The 19,162-nt window shown below is 42.6% G+C and overlaps 1 protein-coding gene across 3 annotated transcripts in view; it reads right to left on the bottom strand.

Moving 5' to 3' along the window:
• Positions 1-19,162, bottom strand: part of CSNK1G1 (casein kinase 1 gamma 1) — a 110,702-nt gene that overhangs the window by 84,404 nt on the left and 7,136 nt on the right. For all 3 annotated transcript variants that reach the window (XM_074837836.1, XM_074837837.1, XM_074837838.1), the window contains exon 2: positions 5,519-5,623. The gene's annotated coding sequence lies outside the window, so the exon portion shown is untranslated. The remainder of the gene's footprint in view (positions 1-5,518; positions 5,624-19,162) is intronic.

The raw sequence follows: 19,162 nt of genomic DNA, 5'->3' as shown, positions 1-19,162 counted from the left end.
TCACCAGCTCTGATGACCTCTCAGAGAGCCAACTCCAGAACTATACAGCTTTCCATCAGGTTCCTGAGCTGAATCCCTACCAAGAGGTTAAAAAAGCCTCAGAGACAGCCCAAAGAAAGGTACAGGTAGATGGTACCATCCTTTTCAGCAGCAGCAGGTTGTCACACACAATTGTTCCATTTAGATGGACAGCTAAGAATCTTGCAGACCACTGGACATTTATGATTATTCTAACACCTCAACATAAATGCATGCACTTGAGGAGTTCTGCTTCCCCTGTTATTTGGTAATTTTCAGTAGCTCTTTTCATCTTGTATACTAGCAGAATGCCAAGAACATAAAGGCTTTCATTTGTGTTAACTGCAGTAGCAACAGCTTTCACTGAAACTGCAGTCACATCTTCCACCCTCACATGTTTTTGAAACACTGGGATGTAGCACAGCCTCCCTCCCCCATCCCACCACGAGAAAACAGGATAGGAAACGCTGAATTTCAAAACTGGCAGATATTTAGTAAGCAAAATAATTTGGTAGCATTTTGAAAAGGAATTATCTAGCATGTACTTAAAAAGGAGAAATAAATGCAACTTGTTGTGCAAGGATGACAACAGCCAGTAAACGCAGTAAAACCCAGCCAGTGGCCAGTGAGTACGTGGCCCATGAGCTCACTTCAGCAAGGTCTTACCTTAACCCCACATACTAGTTTTGAGAATTATTGAAAATACAAACCTGATGCAAGCAGCACAAAGGGAAAGGAGTTTTAGATACTACTTTGAGTGCCAGTCTCACACCTTACTAGAAGGACATGCAAGATACCTCCTGCTTAAGAAATGTCATAATTTTGTGGGAAGACATCTAGAACTTTTGAAAAAGCACCAAAAAAAAGGCGAACATAACTGTGAAGGCTGGAGCATCTGCACTGTGTCCCAAAGCATTTCCAGCACTAGGTAAGTACTATTTCCACCAGAAGCATCTCTAACCTAAACCAGCAGATACTTTGACCTCTGAAACCTTGAAGTCATTTGCAGAGCCACACTTCTCTACGCAATCCATACTTCTTGAGTACAGACCTATCACCAGTAACCCCAGTTAAAGACCAATAAATTTATTCTTGAAGATTATCTGTGCAGCTTTTCATGCATTCAGATTAAAAGCTGCATCATACCTGCACCAACCACGCTGTTCAGAGACTGACTGAAGGTCCTGCCAGGAGACCACCATTACAGCCACCTTGGCTGTCCAGTACACACACCTTCATGTCCAAACTGCACAACAAGGGGAAGCACAATGGGATCTGGAGCAACATGTCCTTGTGGGGAAGGGAAATGGTACAGCTCTACTTTGATTTATCTAGTCTCTGCAGACCCAAAAAAACAGGTACCAGACCATTCACCCCTAGCAGAAGAGTCCCTGTGCAGTCTTAGAAGGACAGTGCTACTTGAAGCCCTAAAATGGGGATGATTCAGAGACAAGAGCTGCTTGGACTTCCTAGCAGTCACCATCAGGACTACTCACTCCATGTCCCCCAGTAGCACTGTTTTCACCCAGCTGAAAAACCAAAACAGGAGTTGGTTTCCCATGGAAATACAAAATAGAGTCATTCTAGCAAAGCAGAAGGGTTGCTCACAGAAGACCTACAGGTAGGTAAGAAGCCTAGCTGACAACCAGAATCCATAGCAGGATCAGCACAGTGGCACATCTGCCAGATAAACTTAGCCCATAAAGTGCTAATTGCCCAAGTAATGCCGATTCTTGTAAGTCAGCTTGATCCCAACACCACCACCACCACCCCCCCAACAGTACATTCATGGAAACATTAAAAACCATGGAGAAGGCCTCATAGCATACCACAAAAAAAAAAGAAAAAAAAAAAAGATCCATCATTGCTCAAATGAAACTGCAAGGCTTGCACTGGGTTTTTCGTAAGGAAATGGAAATCATGCTGACATACAATTGTTCCACCCCCGTGTTCGCCTTCACACATTTCTTACAGGTCAATGTTAAAGAATTAAGTCTTGTTCAGCTAAACATCTGGTGGCTGTTGCTAGAGGAAACAGACTATCTGCAACATTTGAGCAAAAATAATGAGTTACATAAAAGCCAGACTGCATAAGCAAGAACAAGCGTTTTGCCAGTCTATGAATCTCAAACATTACATGAAACCCCACGTTTAATTTTTGGGTTAGAATACAACGGAGTTAATCCATACACATTACAAAAGCCACGAAGATTTGACTTCTCTCTAAGTTTATGAGAATATAATCATGCTGTAATTAACCTTCTAGCTAGCAGCTGTCCTGAAGATTTTCCGTAAACAGCAGACACAGATGAATTACAACTTAAAAATGAACCAGTTCAGCTCTAGGCATTTTCAGACTTGGATCAAGTCAGTACAAGTTAAAGTGCTATAGAACATGGCTTTGGTCATTAACTATTTGAGCTATGGCACCCCCCATACCTAAGGGAAGAATATTTTTCCTTAATGCTACAGAAGACCTTTTTGGTCACTGTCCCCTTTTCCTCGGGGTTTAGTGCTACACTGCACTGAACAGGAGGAGTGATTTTGTGGAAAAACGTTGAGAAGAAGCTCTAATGGCATCACCATTCAAGTCCCTAAGACCAACTAGAAGCCTTGTAAGATTACAGATCTTTGATAGGGGCTTTACAGATCATGAAGTCCCACAACAGGAGAAGCAGCATTCCCAAGAACATCACAAGCAGCGTAGCTCTAATATACTGGAATTGCACTTCACATTATGTACCTTTCTACAAATAGATATTGCTGTTCTTTGAGGAGAGCTTCAGCACTTAAATAATCCAGAAGCCTGATGGATGACTAATACAACTAGAAAGCTTTGCATACAGAAGGATATTTTAGCTACCACACATCATCAGGACTGCTCTCAATACGCAGCCAAAAACCAGCGGAGGCACCTACGGCTTTCACCGCTGTCTCCCTCTTTTTTGACATAGGCTCCAAGACTTTGGTTCCAGCTAGCTTCCTTCAGCACCACCTGGAGAATTCCACTCTGCAGTCAACCCCAAATGTTTGGTCAGCACAGCATTCTCCTGTGCAAGCTACCACTGGTCCAGGTCCATCCCATACTGCTATGTGCTGGATCTGCCACTATGCAGAAAGCCACTGCAACACACCACTTAGTAAGCACAGGGGAGATGTACCATGTGAGCAGCTGTTTAAGCCAGGAATTTAACCAATTAACCAGCAGCCGCTGATGTTCTTGTTCATTTACACCATCCAGGAAAAAATCTGCCCCTAAAGTCAGATTTTTCAAGCTGGACACGGCTCACCAAGCACACTGGAGGTCGACACAGCAGAGTCAAGAGCTAACTCCTCACTCACATGGACAATGCCTGTTTCCAGAGCACAAAGGCAGGAGTGGAAGCACCTGGCACTGGCTTCACCGGAGCTGAGAAGATGTCAGGCCAGCACACCTCTGCTTGGGGATCCTGAGGCAGGGAACACTCAGATGAAGATGTCAATGCTCCTTGAACGAGAAATGACATGAGTCAGGGTGCTAGCTTGTAGAGGAGTATGGGCAAGTAGAAGGTATGAAATGGGAAAACCAGAACTTCTTTAAATATTAATTTTAAATATACAGAAAGATAAAAGCAGGCAGAAATGGGATACAAGTATAGGCAGCTTGGGAGCAAGATCCATGGCTGAGACAGAAGCACTTTTCAGTGTCCCGGAATTGATAAAGAATTTCAGTAATGCATTATCAACTTCTACTGTATTAAAAAAAAAAGGACCTGATGGGTCTCCTCGTTGTATCATTTAGCATTCATGCTGCCTAGCAGTCTGTGCTAAGAATCCACATCCTTGCATGTAAGTGGCTGAACAGAAAGCAAAGAAGGGAAAAAATTAGACATTGTGAACCAGGTAGAACCTTCACGCAAGTGAAAAAGCACACTATGATCCCAAACACCATGGAAATGGGTTGATCTGATTAATTAAAAAGTTCCCAAGATCCCAGACATCTTAGAGGTAGGATGAAGAAAAACAAGCCAGTGACTTCAGTCACAAGAGAAACCCTCCATAACATCACATCAACAAAGCTTCAGACTCTTCAGGAGCTTATCTTTAAGACAAACCTATATAAAATGAAGCATAGTCAGATGACTACAGTCTCTGTTGGACTCATACGAAGGTGTTAAAAGCACTGTACTGCACCAGTCTGAATTGCTTAAACTAAAGACTTTTCAAACAATTAATGGTACTCCTACTACTGGCACCAAAAAATGATAAACCAGTTTTAGGGGATGAAACTGCAAAATAATTTGATACACCATATCAAGCAAAATTGAAAACAGATTTCTCCTCCAGGCTAGAAGCTACTGAAAGGATGAAACCATTGCCCATCCATCTGCCCCCCCCTCCAGCTGAAATTATCAAAAGGCAAGAGCTCATTAAGCTTTCTACATACAAAATGCAAAATGGAAATTACAATTTAGAAAGAATTTGTTTTGTCACGTCATTTTGTTCAAAAGTAGAAACAGTATTCCCAAAGGATGGTACACAATTATGGCCTTAAACTAAACGCCTCAACTACTTAATCAGTATCACTTAGTCTGCCCTGGCTTATGTTCAAACAGAAATATAGTTTGTCATTATATATATATATATGTTTTTTCAGAAGTTCAGAAAGGAAAATTTAGTGCCAGTTTCACTCCTGCAGTACTCATTATGTACACCCAAAGAACCCTCCTGCCAAGCAGAGGCTTGCACTGCTCTCAAGGTCATCACTTTTATCAAATCAAAACACTTGCTTTTTTGTTTATTTTCATCACTATCGCCTGTTTCACGAAATCACGGTATGTATCCACACTGCAGTCAGTCAAACACTCTCACCTACAAACCTTATACCCTTTGATTTTTTTGTTCTGGAGAGGAAAATCTTCCCAACACCTCCAGCTTTGAATTTTCTGCTCCTTTCATAGGTCAGTTGTAATAGAATAGGCAACCCAGCCCATATTTTACTTGTCACACTGGAACAAACGCTTACATACAGAGCACATCAACCCTCCTCCCGGTAACAAAGTTAAAGCACTTTTAGAGAAGCTTCAGTTCACCATAAAAGACTTTGGACTCTCCCTGACTACTTTAATCCTACCCAATTTCCTTGTTGGAGATATTCATCACTGACAAGCAGCATTGCAGCTACCTACCTCTCAGCTCAACATGTGTATTTCTAAAAATAAAACCAGGAAGAGTAGATAAGGGATGCAGGTTCCCAGAGAAGTTCCTTCAGGTGAAAAATGCTGACAAAATTGAGAGGAAAAAAAAAAAATGGAAATAAGGAGACTTATTCAATTCTTATTCATTTGGGTCTTCAAGCATCCTTCCACAGGCTTCACAGATATTTCACGTACCCTGGTTATAAGTTACAGGATTTTATAGCATCTTCACTTATATATGGTTGTTTTGGTTTTTTTTAGGAAGGAATATTTGAGTTGCATGCTAAGATGCTCCAGAAAAATCAAAGGCACGTGATACTCACCACACGTTTTGTAACTCACTTATGTTTGTTATCTGAAATCATGGGGTAGCAAGTGCTGGGGCACAGGAGCAGCAGAGAAGCCAGCCAGTCATATCTGTAGCGAATCTGGAAGAGAACAACATTTTTAGAAATGCAACAGTTCATACCAGCAACTTCTAATCTTGCTTTATTCTACTAAAAAAAAAAAACCAAACAACATTGTTTGCAGTTTTTGGTTTAATATACCAGCTTCCAAGTATACTGTGGATGAAACTGAGCCAAACACCTTCTCTTATAGGAAAATCTAGTATTTCTCCTTACCCCTAGTCAGGGCAAACTAATAGCTTTCCATGCAATAACATGAATTTTAGTTCAGAAGATCTGAAGTGTTAAGCATTTTCTTAAAATATAGATGTTTCTGGTTCTTCAGTAACTTTGGGGTTTGTTTTTTGTAATCAGTGTTTCCCCACCTCGGGGAACCCCACAGGTTCCCAAACCTGAACTCCCATGACGCAGCATCCCCTGGGCTGGCTCCATCCCCTGGGACGCTCCAGGCACTTTGGTCAGAAGTAAACACAAGGGTTTTTTTGGTTTGTGCTTTTTTCGCCCCTTAAATAACACTCTCCAAAGCACGCAGCCCATAGAGCAGCACAGGGCCCAAACACGGATTTCTGAGGGGGCATGTGCTGGAACAGGGATGTGAAAGTCAAACCAAAATGAAACTATTCCTGGAAAACTGCCCAGGGTGACCAGAGACACACTGTTCTGTTTTGCATTCAAAACTTGAGCATTTAAACTTCCTTCAGAAGAAAACACATGCATTGTTCTAACAAAAATTAAAACTTTAAAAAGCAACTTTAGGTTCTGAGAAGCTCTGCCTGTCATCTAGAAGACAGGTTCTTCTGACACACTGAAAAACCACATTAGACCCTCCCTTACACGTGATGCTCTGACAGGGGCTATAAGCGATCAGGCTCCCCAGTGTCTAATGGGCATTCAAAGTCTATGCCTAAGCTAGCACTTTTATCCTTATTTGCCTAACTATTACAGCAAGGTTAGAAGTTTAAGGGTCCACACTAACCTGTCAAACTGCTTGTTCTGTCAGCGCATGGGGGGAAAAATGGTCACTCTGTAGCCTGGCCACAGAAGGAAAGCCTGTACCAGAGAGCATTTTTGCTTTCTCCAACATCAAGTGCAAGATCGAATGAAGTCACCATCACTGCGCTGCCAAGAGACGCTGCTTTGACTGAAGCACGCAGGAATTTGGTCTACCTCTGCCCTGTACTTTCGTAAGCTTGTTGTCCGTCCAGTCCAAGTCACATACGTGCTCTTCCAAAGTCATTCATGATTTCTGTCCTCAAGAAGCTAGGAGGATTGCTCAATGGCATTGTATGAGACTTCAGAAGTCTCCACAAGCTCACAACAGCTGTCATTAATTAATCCTTGTCTACAATTATCCAGCAACAATTCTTGAATGAAGCCAACCATTGGGGTGAGGAACACACACCACCACTCCGTGGCTTCAGCATACAAGTGGTGAGTGACACCCATTCTTCTAAAATGAAAAGGCATTAGGTAGTTGAATATATCCCCCAATACTAAGTTTATTGCAAAGCATTTAAGGCAAGCTTTTGTTCTACTTGATGCTGAAGTTGTCCCAAGTTATTTGACCGGGTCAAAGGCTGCAGCCAGGAAGAACCAGCCAAACTTGTACCAAACTAAGCCCTACAAGAAAGGGAAAACACAAGCACCTATATTCACAGGAAAAGAGGGACTGCAGCTTTATTTAGTTACTTAACATCACAACCCTAAAAGCACTCTGGGGCAAAGAATAGAAGTATCCCATTAACATGACAGTCCACATGTTTAAGTGCTGAACACCCTTTAACCCAGTGAGGCTTGCTCTTTTGACACTTTGAACATGCCCCAGTTAAACTTAGAAGGAAAAACAAAAGTTGTGTGTAAGAATTCCAAATTGGGTTCATTGGTCAGAAACTGCCTCAGTTTCTTTACATAAACACCAACCTTTATAAGAGGTGGCAACTCTGGACAAGGAAGCTAAACAGAAGATTCTATTTATAACCCGCTCCATGGTACAATGATTTACTTTAGGAATAAAAGTAAATAAATCATCTCATGCTATCCTAAGGTTCAGGTTCAAATCAGGGGTTAGATATTATTCATGTTCTGCTCGAAGAACAAGATGACAGGCACATTACGGAGGAGTCAAAGTGTAAGATGAGAAAATCCTCTGCACTGGTCAGCCTCTGCCACTACCTAGTGACAAGGCCAAGTGACAAAAACTCATCCCCACCTCAAACAAGACATTTACTAACAGATCCTTCAACCCGCAGCACAGCAAACACAAGTCTCCCCATGTTCACACAGATAGGACTCCAGTGTCTTGAGAGCACCTGAGGTTCAAAAGGCAGAGCTCAGTTTCCATCTTTTCCCTGACCATACACCAATGGTGCTGGGCTCACCCAGAAATCCTGCCCAGTAGCAGAATGGCTTAAGCAAAGCACAGAGGAGCCCAAAATAACAAAAGGATTCAGCTCATGACTGCAGCACACGTTAAACCCGGCTGAGAAGCCAGGAACCTCATCTAGCTGCAAGCATGGCATGATACAGAAAGCCACCTCTCGCAGCAACAAAAAGCAATGGTTAACAAGTGAGACTATGCGGATGACCTGGTTGGAACACTAGTTTATCATGGTGACAAGCTCCAGTCTTTCCTTTTCCAGACAGCCTCGCTGTCCAAAGCCTAACATTATGCAGAACCCAGGGGACCATGTCCCTTTGTGAAGGGAAGACTAAGGCAGCTGAAAGAGCTGCTACAGAAAGAAAAGTGACAATCAAAGAGACAGTCTGAAACCATGAACAGCAAGAGGGATCCTTTCTAGCTTTTGACAGATAGTTAAACTTTTTTTGTGTTTAATTAGCACCTCCAGACACTGAGCCCATTTCCTGTGACATCTCCTTGATGGCACTAGCTAGGCCTTAGGCTTGGAGACACACATCTCAGCTTGAACTTAATAGACCTTGGCTTCGTATGACCACACAGAAGTAAGGTAGAATCCTTTGATGAGGATGCTCTGCTTCCTGCCGGACGACTTGCTGCAGGAAGAAGAGTTATTTATTTTACAGAGTGCGCAAAACCAGAAGGACGTGAAGCATTTGGGGGTGTGGAGCTGGGCACAGGTCCCACGCACCTGTATTCAGGACATGCTCCTCTGCATCACTCAACATAACCGCGGCAGAGTCACCTCCTCTCAGCACACTGCCAACAAGCAGCATTTCTGTTCAGCCCTCAGAGGCCACGATAGTTCAGATAAACACCATCACATTGGCTGGAGAAGCCCCACAGACCCCCAAAACCTCTTCCAACTGTCACTGAGAGAGAACAAGGCTACACCAGAAGCTTTTAGCCTTGCTAGATGTTTTTCTGCATTACTTTTCAAAGCAAGGAGCAGATGAGAAGCTTTTTCAGAGTAAAAACTAATGTCCCTGAAGGCAGTTTGTGAAGAGATTATATTTGCTACCTTAGAGTACACAACTAGGTCTTTCATATCCACTGGGGGCTGGGGAAATCTGTGCCAGCCTGAAGCAAGAGACAATTTCTGAGGTGCAGCACTTGAAAGTTTGGGGTATACCACAGACACTTTTCAGCTCCCAGAGGAGGGCATCGCTTCTGCCACAGCAGGGAAGATGACTCTACAAACCCATTCCTTATGAGTTCTCTTAGGAAGCTGGTACACAGTTTTTGGATCTTTTGTACTTCAGCTCATTATTATTTTGTTACCAGTTAGCAGCACAAAACTCCGGGTAGTGCTTAAAAAAAGCTTGTCACCTGTGGGCTTGAGGTATTTACAGTCTTAACAAATTAAAGCACGGGAACAATATTAAAATTCCAACCTAATGGACACTGCCCTACTTCAAAGTCTTCAGACCGTTCAGCATGACAAAAAAGGTAAGACAGCTCCCAACAGCATTAGATGATGGAACAAAACCTCAAGAGCAAACACAATGCTCCAGCACTCACGTCGAGCTCAAGCAACAAGAACTTTGCTTAGCAGTGCACAGAATGTGTAGTTTCCAGAAACAAGTGCCTTATTGGAAAAGCAACCCATCAGTCCTGGATCAGTGTACGTTCAGGCGAGTAGGTTTTCAACCAAAGCATTCCACACCCGTATGGAAAAAATAAGGTCTCTGTAGACCGTTTCTATTGTGCAGGAAAGCCTATTCAGGAAGCCTCAACAGTGCCAGTTTTGGCATAAAACTTTAAACATATTTCTGTTTCAAGTCAAATACATAAGCATTCAAAAGCCTTGTCTAGAAAAAAGCTTGCGTTCCCTCTTAGGGGGCATCATTTTTCTGAAGGACAGAAGCATGCAATCTCAGGGTAAACACCATGTTCATCAGTTTCATTTCACAGCTCAGTATTTTGTTCTCCTCTCACACAGACCTTTAGCCAGAGCTATGAAAAGAAAACCTGGAACACTTTGAACAGCAAAACCAAACCCCGAAATATTAAGACAGTTTCAAAATTTCAAGAGGTAGTAACATTTTGAGAGACTCCCCAGGTAGTACGTTCAGTGAGATACCAGTATGACAGTTCAGGAAGTCCAGAGAACTTAAGCTGCAAGTTTTATGGAAGTAAGAGGAAGGAGTGAGTCCCTGTGTTTAAGTTCAATCAGACAAGAGCAGCTAGAACACAGCACCTGCATCTCCATCCACCTACTGCTCTGGTTGCTTACAGAAATCATTAACAGATACCACTCAAAGGACAGCAGCAAAACACCTAAAGCCGTGTTCTCCGAGAGCCAAAGAGGTCAACCGAAGAATATGACCCATCTAGCTTAACCTCCAGCTTGAAATAGCAGCCACAAGCTGATGTCTGGGAAAGGGAAAGAAGAGGGTAAGCATACATAACTTCTCCATGCACTTTTCTACCTCCAGTGGGTTTTACTTGCGGGCCTTCCCAAGTCAGTTTGGGCTTCTGGGTGTTCAGGAATATTCAGTGCAGCCTCTTCACAAGGATGTCCAGTTCCTCTCCAAACTCACCCAAACTTTTTGTAGCCACAATAGCCCTTGGCTAGTTCAACAAGTCTACTATTCACTGCCTGAAAAACATCCTCCTGCTTCTTTGGAACCCGAGCTGTTAGCTCCACCTGATCCTCCCTGAATCTCACAGCAGAAGTAGTGGACCCTTTTCCCACATCCACCACTGATGATTTTGTTAGCCTGACCTAACCCACTGCTGACCCCTTAATGTTAGCTAGATATAAATAACCACTTCTTGTCAGAAAGGAAAGAGTAAGAGACTAACTTTGATTGCACAGACTAAATAAGCAGCATTATGTGGCAATCAGCTGTGAATAAATAAGCAGTATTATTTGCCAGTTATCAGGAGGTATTAAAACCTATGTCTAGTGGACAGCAGAGCAGCAGTGAAGCAGAAAGAACCTGAACTACACATTAAGGCTGCCTGCCCTCAAAACATGGAAAGTAGCAGTGTCAAATGGGGAAAAGTCATACCTTGCTGGGTAGATTTTGCTGTCTTTTTGACAAAAACAAATACATTCAACACCTGGGAGAGAGTTGGACAGGAAGCTGAATGCCTTAACAACTGCACTAGAAGCAAAGCTCCCGCTTGGACTCCGTCATTTGCGAATCTCTCCCTGAATACACCCCAAAGCTGACATCTACATTCATTCTGCTCAACTGGAGATAAAGAGAGTCAGCTTTTATTCTGACACTGTACTTGGGCACTGCTCAGAACACTATTTATCGTCTGACACCTAGGTAAAAAAAAACACAACCACAAAAAAGTACTGCTGCTTGCAAAAACCATTTGACATCTCTCAATTCCCTTAACTCATGAGTAGCCCACACATTTCAAATGTAGCAAGAGAATGCTGCAAGCAGGTCTAGATCTCAATTTTGCATTTACAAAAGTAAGCCAGCAAACAGCATTTTTTGAGTTATCTAGCGGTGTGCCTGACTGCGATCTCAGCGTGTGTGAAGGTTTGGTATTCCCAGAAAGCTGCTGAAACCCGCATGTACTTCTAATGCATAACAGGAAGCCTACATTTTGTTAACAGCAAAATATTGAAGACTTCAAAACTGATGCCAACGATCTTTGTGATGAAAGGGAACAGAACAGTGTCTCAAATAACACAAAGAGACTACAAAATTTAGAGAAAACACGCAGGCAAGTTCAGATAGTCTACTCGCAACACATTAATATCATGAAATGAAATTCAAGTCTTTTGACTCATCCAGAACAGAGTCCTGCTTACTCTAGATTAAATTTCATGATATCTGAAGTTTTCACTGTCTATACTTACTTGAGGTATTTCAAACATGGAGCTAGACTACATGTTTCCAGCAGCAAGCAATCATTCAATATTATGTGGTTCAATGACATCTCAAGCCTGAGTGCACAGAGATGTTACGGCCCCGCCAAGGATGCTCACAAAGATAACTATATTTTATCTTTTTGATGCTAGCCTCCGCTCCTGAAACCCTGACCTCTTTGATACAGCCTCCAAAGCTTGAAACTCAAACTGGGAAAGCCCACCCAAGGAGTATTTTACTTTTCATTTCCAGATGATTTAACCTTTCCCCCCCTCAACAGCTGCAGAAACTGCAAGAAACAGTAGCCTGGAAGAAAGATAGCATGTAGCTCTGGGAAAAACAAGCACACGTCTTAACGTGAAACATCTGCTTTTTACTCTTTTTTTACTGCAAAGAAATGGAGCTTCCTTTTCAGCTTCCTCTGAAACAAGAGCAGAGGGTACCCAACAAAACAGTGCTGAGTAACAGTTTGGGTGTCACGTCTTCAGAGAGGGCCACCGAAACGGAGCATCCGCCTTGATTAAATAGTTATGATAAATATTTAAAAGTGAGATTTTGAACTCTCACTGTCTTATCAAAAGAGGCTTTAAGGAACGCTGTGATCACAATCCATCTTCAGCACCTCTACACAGCACTCGCCCACTGTGCATCTTCCTCCAAAGTGCACAGTACTTGGATCACACGCTGCGTATTACTATTGTCATGGTGCGCTTTGCTCATATTTAGGATTTTTTTTTCTTCTTTTCCAAGGATCCCTTTAGGGGTTACATGAGTCACACAGTTGATATTCTTCTAGCATTTGCACAAGAAATGTTTCCAGTCCCAGTCCCTCTGGGAAGAGAGGTAAACCCCTCTTAAGTCAAGTCTAAAAGAAGTCATCCCAAATAACATATGGGACGGTCAGTGTGAGGTTAATGGTTGGACTAGATGATCTTTAAGGTCTTTTCCAACCTAGATGATTCTGTGATTCTGTGACATGTGTCTCCTTAAACACAGTAGAGTTCACACTCCCAGGTGTCAATACCAATCTGGATCATCATGCAGTAACACTTTAAAAAAAGAATCCCATCTAGTCCAAGGAGTTTTCTTGCAAGATCCCTTTGATTCACATCTGAAGATGAGCTTCTTCAGTTCTTCACATATGCTTCTGAACAAAAAAGTAACCAAGCTCTGTTAGAGCACTCACCTCTCCCAGCAGAGATTATTTGCTCAACACTCCCCCACTTACTACATTGGTTTACTAAATCATTAACAGACTCTTAATTTAATGCTCTTTAGAATAGCCCGCTCAGCTGAAACCCCTCCTCAAGACTAAGCACAAGCCAATAACCCAAACGCAGATATTTGGGATCCTTTTTCCCTACCTGACAGATTCAGAAAGCTTGCCACATACTCAGGTGACACCACTAGCCCTCCAAAGAGAAGTGACACTTTCCAAGAAAAGCAGGCTAGTCTTCATTCATCAAGGCCTCTGCTGCTCCTCAAGAGGTTTTGTAGACTTCAGGTTCTTTGAAGTTCTCTTGATTCTCCTCCCCCATGTGCAAATCCTATTTAGGAGAGACCAAAAATCCATACGTGCCCTAAAAGTTGGGAAGACGCCTGCAGTCTAGACCTTGCACCACGGTGAAACAGTATCTTGGAAGGAAAACCCAGGAGTGTTCTCCATAAGATGGAGCAACCAAATAGCTGGAGCAATCCCCATCAGGAATTCTTGCCAGTTTCTCCCCTGCCTGCACTTATCAGACCCATTTGTGAATGTCTAATTCATTATAGCACCAGAAGAAAACCAACCCAACAATACCTGGAAAGCTTTGTGCCAGGTTAGAGACTTAGGGCAGCTCAGCAACAGGTTTGATGAGCACCAGCAGCAGTTTATAGGAAAGGCAGGACTAAACCCCCCCCCCTTTTGGACACAGCACTTACCACCACAGCCTTACAGGGTTTTAACACTCCACAACAGGACATTTCAATACCAGGCAAGGTATTAAAACACCAAGTTTCACGTTTAGGTATAAAACTACATGAACAGCTCCTCAACAGTGCTAAAAAGACCATTGGTTTAATAGTCCAATTTCTGATTAAAACTAGATTTTTAGCAGGCATGGATCAGCAAGCTACGAAGCTAAAAAAGCAATCCACAATTGCCATGACACAAACACAGGTAAAACAGTACCAGGGACGCGTTGCAATCGTCACTATATATACTTCAGGTAATTAGTATGACACAGAGAAGGACATTAATATGTGCATGTTTCACTCGTTGTCCCTGCCCCGTTCTGGGCTATCAGCCGATCACCGCCTGCAAGGAACGCCCGGCTGCCTGCCGGTCATGATCCCACACTAGGAAAGCTGAAGAGAAGCCTTATGATCACCTCCTCCCACTTTCTGCATAAAAAGGTGGAATTTCAAGAATTTTTTTCCTTTTTAAAGGGACCAAAAACTTCATGTTCAATTATTTTCTTCATCCCTTATTTCTAATCTTTTTATTTACCTGGCTTCAGTTTCTACCTATCCCACCTTGAAACACTTTTACACATAAACTACAGTGTGTTGTACAGCAAATCTCCTTTGATTATGTACAGCATGGGAGACCCGTAGGTATGTACGGTATGCTGAGAAACAGCTTGAGGTTTCCCCTCCTATAAGTATCTGCAAGCCATCTTCCAGAGCTCTTCAGAAATACTGCCTCCCCACGCTGCCCCAATATTCTGGAAAAGCAGGGGACTCAAAGTTGGAATAATTGAAATGAGAAGTGTTCTCCTGCTATTCTGTCCACAACGATGGCAGATGCTACAGGGAGCAGTAAGCTTCTGCAGCCTGCTTGAGCATCCCCAACCACTGGATTACAGACAACAGTATGGACACAACTGCCTAGTCCTACCAACATTCATTTTACAGACTTGGTTTTTTGTCTAACCACTTTTTGAATGCATCTAAACCATCAGCTTCCACAAACTCCTAGAACAAGATCCAAAAGTTTGTTGCCTACTTTTAAAAGAAATCCTTCCAATGCTAAGAGTCTCAGCCATTTTAGACTTCCTAGGATAGGCAGCTGCTCCTCTGCCTTCAACTCAGCTGTCCTTCTCTGTATGTTTTCCAACTCTGCTGAAGATGCAACAACCAGAGACACGTAACGCAACAGATGTAGTCACACACTCACCTACTGAAATTCACTCAGCGTATTACTCAACGACCCTAGTCCTCAATCAGATTAATATTTCAGCCCTCCAAAAAATAAAATAACAATGCATACTACCTGTGGCAAGCAAGAGACCAGCATGCCAACAATAACCAAGTCAATGCCAGGGAGATAAATCCCGACAGTCCCAAGCCATGTCCATGCCAAACAATAAGGGTTTTGCCCACTCACCTGCAAAAGAGTTTCTTTCACAAGCCAAAAAAACCACACCACTCACTGCACTCCGAAACATAAGCAAGCACAGCAGACACTTGAAAATCCTGTTCGACTTCCCAGCAGCAACTTTCCCCATTCAGCTGGTAGTGTGCTACCAACTTCAGAGAAGACTGGTGTTTTTCAAGGATGGCAGAAGAGCTCCAGAAGCCTGATTACACATTGAAGGCATCTTCTTCATTATGCTCGTAGGATGAATAATGTATTTAATTAGAAGCAGCCTTAACGAAAAGCTGTTAAAGTTGAACACGGAGGATAAGTCTCACTTCACACAAGGAGGCAAACCCACGCAATAAAGCAGATGCCAGAACCGTCCACCTCTGTGCGCTGTCTCTCACACACACTAAAAACTTCTCCCAGAAGCTGGAGTAAAGCGCTATTTTGCACAGATAAACTTAATTTTACCTTGAAGGCAAACATTACCATTCACACAGTTAGGAAATTGCATCTGTATGAAGCCACTTTGATTCAACTTCCGCTTTCAATCCCTAATCTTCAGTGTGGCTGTCAATTAGAAATGTTCATTACCAAGTAATCCGCTCTATGCACCAAGTTGCATCTGTCTTCTTTGAAGCCCTAATACCCACCGGTGAGGACCGCTTTGTACCAGTAGATCACTTGTAGACCTTTTGAACTGCATTCAGATATGGAGTTAATCACTGCCAACAGTGGTACTGGAAGTGTCAGCCGATAATCCAACACAAAAAGCTTCTCAGCATCACCAAGCCTCAAAGCTCTGTCCACCACAGAAAAGCAGCCTTTACATTTTGATATAGATAGAAGTAGAGAAAGTCCTTGCAATGCAAGGTCATACCAAGCTTGCTAGAAGACTAAATTTAGCCACCTGTGCCTCAGGCAAGTCTGTTAGTTATGGGAAGCTCAGACACTGGTGTTGAGCAGGGGTCCAAGGGTAAATCCCTTAGAAGACTTGACTCCATTTAATTGCAAGTGATCTCAAAGCTATTAACAGGGAGCCCAATCTCAATTCATCAAAGAGGAGACGTGTTACAAAACTAGCACCAGGACACCGCGATACTGTTTTAAGGCTGGTTTGCTCAAGTGGTGTAAACTATTACTACGTTCAATGTCAAAGTAAGAGAGAAGCTCAAGAAGATTTAACAGATGGGGTTTCAGCACAAATGTATTTTAGAACACCTCCTTAGCAAGCATATTTCCTACTCTAACACGCCTCATGCTACAGCTATAACATGCTATAGAAGAGCGGATCAACGAGAACACAGGGATTATTCCAAGCTTTTGTAAATGTTAGCAGAGACTGATTGAACAGTTTGTGAAGACAAGCCCTGGTTTACAAAAGGTGTCACAGTGAACAGCTTTGTCAAACATTTAATAATTTTCCAAGCCAGAAAGATGCTGATGACTCAGATTCTTCAGCTGTGTTGGGTCTCAGGAACAGTATCAGCCACAAGCCCACAGAAGGACCACAGCGCTCAACATCCAGGATCCCTGCAAGCGCTCAACAGAATCTACCAGTAGAAAAAAAAAAAAAGGTAAAGAATTTGGTTTCAAGACAACGCTGGGGAATATCAACATTGCTTGGGAATATTGACGCTATTTGCCTCAGCCCTGCAGGTCTTCAGAGATCCCGAAGAACCTATTTTGGTGCAAGAAACCCAAATAGGAGCGTTAACTCAGTCACGCAGACAAAGACAGGATTACTAAAATGACTGCACCAAGTCCAAATGAGCGCAGGGTTTCTTGCACTAGATGTTGAGTATATATGGTCCAACTAGACAACTGTAAGTCACACTCCATCCCCTCAAGTCTCTGCAAACAGACGGTAACACAGAAGGCTGCCTGAACTTCCAGCGGTCACCCTGCACATAGCTGCTCTTACAGGCAAACCTGTCCCTGCAGCAACCCCAGCCAGGAGGATGCCAAGAGACCCTCAAGTCCCTCCACCTCTGTGCTGCGAGCCAAAACCCTGAGCTATCACCACAGCAGCCAACAAGTTACCCCTAAACCCCTCTCTTCCATCACATTGTCTCCTTAATGCCGAAGCACTCTGTTTTCTGCAGAGACCAAAAAGAACAGAACAAGTGGTTCCAAAACACCAGGCTCTCAATCATAGATCTTGACAAGTGAAGGCACTCTGGCACGCACAATAACTAACATTTAGAAATTATAAAAAACACTGAGTACTAGTGCTGTATCCAGTAAATCTAGACAAAAACAAAGGACTGCTTATTGGTTTGGAGCCTAATACCAGCTTTGGATCTTAACCACTGAATAACATAAATTTCAGCAGAGATACTCTTCCCACAGAAGCAGAGCACAGCCTAACTATGATTTACCATCACTGGTGTTGCATCTATCACCAGTAAAACTGAAGCCTTAGTGCTGCCAACACTGCATAGAGCTTTTTCAGAATTAGAAACCTGTCAAAACCTTTCCAAACAGGGGACAGCTGGGAAGCAGTATCAGATGCAGAAGTGGCTGCAGGCCTGATCTCAGCTGCAGGATCATCATTCAGGGAACCCAAGGGCCTTCAAACCATCTAACCTAGCACTGATGCCAAGCCAGCTGAGGTAGTCTGTGGCTAGCAAAATGGGACTGCAACCATGGAACAAGCATTTTTCAGGGTGGGGGAAGAACCTCACTACCTGGTGGATGCACACATAGCATGTATTTTGGAAATGTTTATTTCCATCAAAGAAGTTACATAAAGCACATGTTGCCTCAATCCCTCCCAGTGCAAACCAGTGTTGTTACCTGTCACTGTAGCCCTGCCAAAAAGTGACAGCTAGAACAAGTCTTCATGAGCCTCCTAAAGGTGAGACCTTTGAAGTCTAACTTGGACTTGAAAAGAGACAACTACAAAGTATGCGGTCTCTGCTTCATTAAAATAAGATGTTACAGCTTCTTAAGTTTCATTTGTTCATTGAAACTTGTTCTTTTAAGATCTAGGAAATAAAAACAAGCTGTAGAAACTAGCCTTGCACGTTACAAAGAAAGACAGTTACAAGGTACCTAAGGACAGCCAGACTAGCCAATATGGGGTTACTACAGGACTTACAATTAAGCAGCTTGGACCAAACTTAAGAGCAGCCAAATTCTTTCATTACACTTGCCAGAACTGGCACTGTCAATGGAACAGTATTATAAGCCGTATTTTAGAGGACTTCCTCTCATTTGTTTTAATAGACCTAAATAAGCAGATCTACAAGAAATTGAGTCATAAGGGCTGAAAGTCTGAAGACCCCCTAAGTCTGAGATGCTTGAAATTGCTACTCTTCAGAAACCCGCCTAAAGAATTTTATCCAAGAGTAGTAATAACTCAATTCACATGCCCCTCCTTGCTATGAGGAAGACTACACAGATGCAGACAGATTTCCCTCAAGTTAGTTTTCCCCGTAGTGTGCTCTCCATTAATGTGAAGGAAGAAAAACAACTGCATCTGAATCTATCCTCTGACTTATAGCTCGGAAATTAATGTACAGCAGCTAGCAAAGGAACACCGAGTTTGGTTTGTTATTTCTACAAATAAAATATTACCCTAATTACAGATGTGACAAAGATAAGTATTTAAGGAAAAATACATGCAGATTTAAACGTCATAAGCACCCAAGATTTTCTGCTACGTTAGACGAGTGAAATTATGAACTGAGCTTCGTAGCAAATCACTAAGATGGAAGTGATCGTATTTTGCAACTTAAAATAAATAGCTTCAAGAAACACATACTTCAGACTGGTTGGCTTCACAGAGTTCAAGTAGGTTTCTCCTACAACATAACCTAACTTCAGAACTGAAGCAAAGCAATTCCTTGTGGGCTGGAAAAAAGGAGTAGTGCTAGAGAAAGCAGGTATTCCAGAGTTTTCTTAGCATCATCACAAACTGCATGAACTCATCAATAAACATTAAAACACATATA

Source organism: Strix aluco, chromosome 12 (genome assembly GCF_031877795.1).
Source record: "Strix aluco isolate bStrAlu1 chromosome 12, bStrAlu1.hap1, whole genome shotgun sequence".
NCBI classification, from domain to species: Eukaryota; Metazoa; Chordata; class Aves; order Strigiformes; family Strigidae; genus Strix; species Strix aluco.
The sequence above is the reverse complement of the archived record's forward strand: the minus strand, read 5'-3'. Positions and strand labels throughout refer to the sequence as shown.